The sequence below is a fragment of the Canis lupus genome, chromosome 2, assembly GCF_011100685.1.
Source record: "Canis lupus familiaris isolate Mischka breed German Shepherd chromosome 2, alternate assembly UU_Cfam_GSD_1.0, whole genome shotgun sequence".
Classification (NCBI taxonomy): Eukaryota; Metazoa; Chordata; class Mammalia; order Carnivora; family Canidae; genus Canis; species Canis lupus.
In genome coordinates this window covers 47,811,702-47,819,947 of record NC_049223.1, presented here as the reverse complement: position 1 = coordinate 47,819,947, position 8,246 = coordinate 47,811,702, and the positions used below count along the sequence as shown (strand labels likewise).

The window sequence follows — 8,246 nt, the reverse complement described above, 5'->3', positions numbered from 1 at the left end:
TTTCAGACAAGTCAAGGAATATTTGCCACCCTCTCCCCTCCTCCCAATTAACAAAATCCTTTTTTCTTTAAAGATTTTATTTATTTTTTTAAGTTTTTAAATTTATTTATGATAGTCACAGAGAGAGAGAGAGAGAGAGAGGCAGAGACACAGGCAGAGGGAGAAGCAGGCTCCATGCAACGGGAGCCCGATGTGGGATTCGATCCCGGGTCTCCAGGATCGCGCCCTGGGCCAAAAGCAGGCGCCAAACCGCTGAGCCACCCAGGGATCCTCAATAAATAAAATCTTTAAGGATCCCTGGGTGGCGCAGCAGTTTGGCGCCTGCCTTTGGCCCAGGGCGCGATCCTGGAGTCCTGGGATGGAGTCCCACATGGGGCTCCTGGCATGGAGCCTGCTTCTCCCTCTGCCTGTGTCTCTGCCTCTCTCTCTCTCTCTCTATCATGAATGAATAAATTTTTAAAAATCTTTAAAAAAAGATTTTATTTATTCATGAGAGACAACAGGGAAAGAGGCAGAGACAGAGGCAGAGGAAGATGCAGGATCCCTATGGGGAGCCTGATGCGGGACTCAATCACGGGCCCCAGGATCATGCCCTGAGCCTTTGGCAGACCCTCAAACGCTGAGCCACCCAGGCATCCCCCAATCAACAAAATCTTAAAGACCAAGTTCTGGATTTGGTTTTCACTGTGCAGTTTAGATTTCTTGGACAACAATATCACCTTACTTATTCAGAATTCATTTCTAGTCATTCTGGTTTCAGACTTTGGGAATTTATATTGATCCTGTCTGTGTTCGTTGACATCATAGCTCAGAAGATGTGCTGCCATGTATACATCAGTCTGCCATCTAGCTGGTTAGAATGAAAGTTCCAGCTGCTCCCAGACTTACTGGGTGACCACCAACATCTTCATACCAAATGTAGAAGCGTTAGGAGGTGGCAAGTACACTTTCAGGTGAAGCTCAATACAAATCCTTCTCAGACTTGACCCCAGTTGAAATATTATAGATATTTTCAGGGTCCAATTTCTGAGAAGTCCTCCCTTTTCTGTACAACCTTTAGTAATGCCCAGGCATGGTTTTTCTGGGTTCTTCATTGCATTCCCTGGTTCCTTCTCTGGAGAACTGGCTCTTGCATTTTGTGTTGTCTTTCTGTTGGTTAGAATACTATCATGAATAGACAGTGTGATGGTTAATTTTATGTGTCAACTTGTCTAGGCTATGGTATCCACATGTTTGGTCAAACATCAGGATAGATGTTGTTGCGATGGGATTTTAAAGATGTGATTAACATTTAAATCAGTACACTTTGACAAAAGCAGTTTTCTCTTCATAATGTGGGTGGGCCTCATCTAACTGATAAAGGCTTTAACAGCAAAGACTGAGGTCCCCCAAGGAGGAAGGAAGTCTGCCTCCGGACTGCTGTATGGACCCTTTCCTGGGTTGTGAAATTTTGCACATTTCATTTTCCAGTAGCCCTGGCTAGCACCAACTCTACAGCAACATCGATGTTCTAACCTTTTCACATTGTTTCTGATTCTCTTTGGTCTTCAGCTCAAGTTGGGGAGGTCCCAGGAAGTCTCATGCCCGAGGCTGGTTATAAGAGGAATCTTGTTCCTTCTAAATATACCTCTAAATGCTCTAACCATGTCATTAATCCTAATTACTAGAACATGGTTATTTTTTCCTGGTAAATAAATAGATTGATAATCTGGTTTTCAATCTGTTGCTTGTGAATTTGGTTAGTGAGAAGTAGTCATCCAGGGCTAGGGCATTTCTGACTAAAGTAATGAAACTGGATTTTCAGGACCAACAAGGTTGAGGACCATGGTGAATTCAGTAAAGGTACTTAAGTTAGTTTTCCAGAGTGGCTATAACAAATCACCTCAAATTTGGTGCCTTAAAACAAGAAAAAATGTATTCTCTCTGAGTTCTCAAGGCCAAAAGTCCAAAATCTAGCACTTCTCTTCAGAAGCTTTAAAGAAGAGCCCTTCTTTGCTTCTTTCAGCTTCTGGTGATTGTTGGCGTTCCTTAGCTTCCTCAGCTTGTGGTCCCATTGGTGCAAACTTTGTCTCTGTCTTCAAACCACTTCTCCTCTGTGTATCTGTGTCAAATTTCTCTCTGTATTTCTCTTGTGTTGGCATTTACAGCCCACTCAGGTAATCCAAGGCAATCTCATCTCAAAGCAACACTCACAGGTTCTGAAGATTAGAATGTGGACAGACCATTGGGGAGCCATTCTTCAACTACCATGCACAAGACCCTTTTGCAACAGTCACCTCCTTCTTTGACTTCTCTTAACTGCAAGAGCACTTTCTAATAAAAGTTCAATCTGAAAAATGCAGGTGAAGTTTTTCAAAATGGATCAATATAACAGAAAATACATACTCCACAGAATGGGGTTGGAGAAACATCCTATCAAGTAAAAAGTTTCACATCCACATTCTAAGCAGATTTCTTTGCAGATTTAATGATATGAGGCAGAGACTGTAAGAAATTGACCTTGATAAAGCTTGCCGTGCAAAATGCATCCAAACAAGGTCCGAAAGCCAAGAGGGTCCATCATTTGACTTCTGGTGACCCTAATTATTCACAATGTAATAAAATCCAAATGAATAATTTCAGGTTCAAGATGACATCGATGCTGTAGGAAAACAGATGTTTGTAACACTATTAAATTGTTGGCTAGAAGTACACGAAAGAATTCAGAACTAGTTGTGATTTATTCATAATTGGCAAAAGAATTGACATTTATCAAGTGAAAAACACCAATTGCGTCAGTACCTATAATTATATTCAATGAAGGTCATGGCCCTGCCTTGAAACATCACTTGAAGATGTTTTGAATGTGAAAATCTAATTTCTATATCCCACTTTTGTTGACTGATGCCTATACTAGTAAATTCTCATATCCTTGGGTTGGGTGCATTAGCTCCCACTTCATTTTGGGGAGAAAGTTATTTTTTCTGTATACATGGTTTCCCTAGAAGATTGCTTTTGTGATGAGAGGGTACGGTTGGTCAAGACACTGAGGAGGCATCTGCCTTTTTTTTTTTCTGGTAGTAAGAGCAATAGCACTTTAGGAAGAATTACTAGTGAGAAAGTGCTCTGACTAAGCCTTCACAGATGTTTGCCTTTTTTGGCTGTTATTTTGGGTTCACATTATCAGCAGGAACCAGAAGTGTGATTCTCTTTTGACCCTCAATTTTAGCAGGAAATGTACACCGAAGAAGCATATGGGTGGGGGAAATAGGATATAAAATACCAATAGAAGCAATGTAATCAACAAGCTCAACAAAAGATCTTTCCTTATTTTAAAATATCCCTGAGTCTTTATTTTAATCCCACAGCAAAACTGCACTCTCAAACTTCTTGGTTTAGAGAAGACACAGAGGGTGGTCTGTGCTGCCCAGGCTTTCTCAGCACACATCAGAAAACACTATGCAGGAGAAAATATACTCTACGTTAGGCCAGGTGACTGGCCTACTAGTTAAAGGATGAGATGAACTATATTTCTCCTTTGATTGATGCAAATTAAGCTTTGTTATTAAACATGATGGTTATCTTTAAACATCCAACCCATGTTTTTCAATATTTCATTTTAATGTCATCTGAATTTGTATTTAAGATGACAATATTTTCTTATAGTGTAACTCATTTTTATAACTCTCAGAACATCAGAAATCTTTGAAATGATAAAAGCAAAGAAATTCTTCTTTGTTCTCTTATTTTTAATTTTTTTTTTTTTTTATGCATCAAGCATCCTTTGGGCTTATTTTTTTCCTTGACTTTACCTGAAGGTAATATGCACACTCAAGTACTAAAGGGAGTTGTTGTAAATATGTCCACATTGGTAGTTTCTATCAAAAGAAAGAAACCTCTGAAAAAGATTACAGTATTCTAAATTTTCTTGCCACGAAGAAACATTGTATGTATTCCAAACTCATGTTAGTCACCTAGTACAAAAGCCTTATCAAGCTAAATATCTTGTGAATCTCTTATCTATATTTCCATCTGTATATCTATATCTACATAACATTTGGTGTATTGACAGGTTCTTATCTACTATATCAGCAATTCAAATTTGTGCTTATATTTAAGCAACCCAACATGCCAACTAAAGGGTTAGTGCCGTCATTTCAGTTTAATGTACGAGGTGGTGTTAGTGGTTTAGAATCGAGAGAGCAGAATTTCGGGATGTCAGCATGCTCAGATGATTAACTCCTCAGAAAAAGATTCTGGGTAGCTATCACACTAGGTTGAAATGATAAATTTATAAGATTGTAATCCACAATTATTGTCAAGAATCTTTCTAGCTCTTTCTCCAATATAAAAATATACCCAGGGATCAGGAGATTAAATAGTATAATAGAAAGAGAAAGAGTATGGTCTCCTCTGGAAAGGGAAACAAAAGCAAAATTAAACTACTGGGAGTACACCAAAAAAAAAAAAAGAAAAGAAAAAAAAAAGCTTTTGTGCAGTAAGAGAAACCGTCAACAAAATAAGAAGGCAACCTACTGAATGGGAGAAGATATTTGAAAGTGATATATCCAATAAGGGGGTAATATTCAAAATACATAAAGAACTCACTACTCCCTCTCCCAATAAGCCAATTAAAAATGGGCAGAGGACCTGAATAGACAGTTTTCCAAAGAAGACATACAGATGGCGAACAGACACATGAAAAGATGCTCAACATCAATAGTAATCAGGAAAATGCAAATGAAACCTCAGTGAGATATCACTTTACACCTGTCACAAAACTAAAATAAAAAACACAAGAAAAGTAACATTTTGGCAAGGATGTAGGAAAAAGGAACTCTTATACACTGTTGGTGGGAATACAAATTGGCACAGCCCTGTAGCAAATAGTATGGAGGTTCCTCAAACAATTAAAAATAGAAATACCATATTGGACTTCTGGGTATTTAACCAAGAAAATTCCCCACAAAAACACTAATTCAAAAAGATAGATACACCCCTATGTTTTTATAGCAGCGTCATTTACAATAGACAAGATGTGAAAGTAGCACAAGTGTCCATCCGTAGATGAATGGATAAAGAAGATGTGGTATAGACACACACACACACACACACACACACACAATGGAATATTACTCAGCCATAAAAAATAATGAAATCTTGCCATTTGGGACAAATGTGAGTGAAATAAGTCAGACAGAGAAAGACAAATACTATATTATTTCACTCATATGTGGAATTTAGGAAACAAAATTAATGAACAAAGAAAAAAATAAGAAACCAGACTTTTATTTATTTATTTATTTTTAAAGATTTTATTTATTTATTCATGAGAGACACACAGAGAGAGAGAGAGAGAGAGAGAGGCAGAGACACAGGCAGAGGGAGAAGAAGGCTCCTTGCAGGGAGCCCAACGTGGGACTCGATCCCGGGTCTCCAGGACCACACCCCAGGCTGAAGGCAGTGCGAAACCTCTGAGCCACATGGGCTGCCCAAAACCAGACTTTAAATACAGAGAACTGGCGGTTGCCAGATGGGGGGGATGGGTAAAACAGATAAAGGGGATGAGGAGCACACTTATCATGATGAGCACTGAGTAATGTGCAGAATTGTGGAATCATCATATTGTACACCTGAAACTAATATAGCCGGTATGTTAAGTATACTTGAATAAAAAAATAAAAGTAATGCATTACAGAAAGAAACAAAAGTGAGACGCAGAAAAGATATTGTGCAATAAAAAGAATTTAAAACACATCATGCGGGGCACTTGAGTGGCTCAGTTGGTTAAGTGCCTGCCTTCAGCTCAGGTCATGATCCCAAGGTCCTGAGATCGAGCCCCACATCGGGCTCCTTGCTTAGCTTGCTCCTCCCTCCCCCTCTGTATGCCATGTGCACGCTCACTCTCTCGCTCACTTGCTCTGTCAAATAAATAAAATATTAGAAAAAATAAAACACATCATGAGAGACACAAAAAAGAGAAATATGGAATATGATAAAGAGAGTTAGGATATTCTACAAAGAAGATAGAATATTGGGCAGCCCCGGTGGCCCCAGTGGTTTAATGCTGCCTTCAGCCCGGGGTGTGATCCTGGAGACCTGGGATCGAGTCCCGCATCAAGCTCCCTACATGAAGTCTGCCTCTCTCTCTGTGAGTCTGTCATGAATAAATAAAGAAAATCTTAAAAAAAAAAAAGAAGATATAATATGACAGTCTTTCAACATACACTCCTTAGAACAACTGGACTCCAAGACTCCTTTGTTTAATCAAACTTATCTCATTTTACGCAAAAAAATCCATTTCTTGTCATTATTCCAGCTTTTAAATGTTCAAGCTAGTCAGATATTTGTTTTTTATTATCTTAAAGAAAACAAAGAAGGAGAAAAAGAAGAAAGGAAAGAAAGAAAGAAAGAAAGAAAGAAAGAAAGAAAGAAAGAAAGAAAGAAAGAAAGAAAAAAAGAAAGAAAGAGAAAGAAGAAAGAAAGAAAGAAATATAGACTTCAGAGCCAGACTTGGATTTGCATTAGAGGTCTGTTCCTTTTTTCTTGTGTCTCAGTAAGTTGATGTTTGTGAGCCTCTATTTTGCCCATCTTTTTTTTAAATAAAGATTTTATTTATTTATTCATGAGAGACACAGAGAGAGAGGCAGAGACACAGGGAGAGGGAGAAGCAGGCTCCACCCAGGGAGCCCAAGGTGGGACTTGATCCCGGGTCTCCAGGATCATGCCCTGGGCCGAAGGCAGCACTAAACTGCTGAGCCACCCAGGGATCCCCTATTTTGCCCATCTTTAAATTAGACATAGTATCATCTTTTTAAAATTAACTAAGAAAATATCTATAAAAAGCTTATCAGTGTACCTGATACATCAAGTCCACTATGAATATTAATATTTTCCTATCTCTTGAAGACCTTAATTAAATTTAAAAAACTTTAGATATAGTCTAGTAAAGCAAATGTTCTTTCAGTACATCACTGTGGTCATTAAAATAAACATGGATTCCTAAAAAAATATGGTTGGGTCTACTAGCAATTAGGTAGGGATTTCTGAGTAAATTAATGTTCTCCTTTAAATATAGTATAATGTAAATACAATCAGTAGTGGTATAACAATGATAATAAACATTTCTTGGCCATGATGGCCCATACATTTTGTTATATGCACTATCATTCAATCCTTACAAACGATTTCATGAGGCAAATACTAGGATTATCCCCTTTTTAGGAATGTTCAGGAGCTTGTTCAGGGTGACACAACTATTAGCAGGGCTGGGAGTTAAACTCAGTTCTATAGGACTTTAGGTGGTGGCTGTGGAAATAGAAGAGGTTGGACTGAATAGGTACTAAGAGTGAAAATGCACTGGGCTTCCCAGGTGTTTGATGGAGTCTAACGGACAGAGAAGGGGTCAAAGCAAGTGGATCACTAGTTGTGCACTTCTAGGTAGAACAGTTGCAAATAATATATGAGTTAACTTAAGTCTTCCAAAAGAACTTACTGCAAGGCTCCAGGGGTGACCCATAGAACCCAAAGCCAGGAATGCAGCTGCTATAGGAACATAGGAAGCATTTCCTTTTCTTCTCTGAACATCTGTTTCATTTGGCTCCATGCAGATGGGCTTCCTTGGCTTCCAACTCACATGGAACAATTCATGGCTGGCCCATGGCTCCCAAATCTGGATATTTCAGGTCCAGCTACATAAAGGAACATTCTCTCTTTCTCTTCTAAGGGAAGCAAGCTGACCCAGTTGGAGTCAAGTGCCCTTCCCCCCTCCCCCTCTACGGGCCAAGAAACTGTTGAGGGCTGGAGAGTTATACAACACAAACTTGGCTTCCGGGAAATAATCCAGGGCTAGGGCTCAATCCCCCAGAAAAGGGGGTCTAGGCAGACACCCCTACGGTGCCCTTCACTAAGAGGAAGTGCCCAGGATTCTAGGCAATGGCGCTATCAAGGAAGCAGTGAACTAGAGCCTTTGCTCTGGAATATTTTTCTTACTTAGGGAAAAAAGTTTCTGAGTATTAAAGATGAGTTACGAATAGTTTCATATTTCAAAACTTTCTGCCTTGAACATGTCCTTTGGTACACCATCCAGTGGGTATTCTCGGGTATCCACAGTAACCACCCCTTCATGTCACCAAGGATGGAGAATATCCATCTTGCATTTCCCCTTCTTAAATCTACCTTGACTCAGGAAGGCTTTAAGTTTAAATAACAGAGTGCTGTGGCATAACGGGGTTCTCATGATATGCATTTTGGGAGAAAACACTGGA

General features: G+C 39.2%; 1 long non-coding RNA gene across 1 annotated transcript in view; it reads right to left on the bottom strand.

Annotated features, from left to right (window-relative positions):
* Positions 1 to 541: 541 nt before the first annotated feature.
* The window catches only part of LOC119871111, a 28,782-nt gene continuing 21,077 nt past the window's right edge, over positions 542 to 8,246 (bottom strand). Inside the window, exon 5 of the long non-coding RNA XR_005355598.1 lies at positions 542 to 2,641. This is a non-coding gene — a long non-coding RNA (uncharacterized LOC119871111). The remainder of the gene's footprint in view (positions 2,642 to 8,246) is intronic.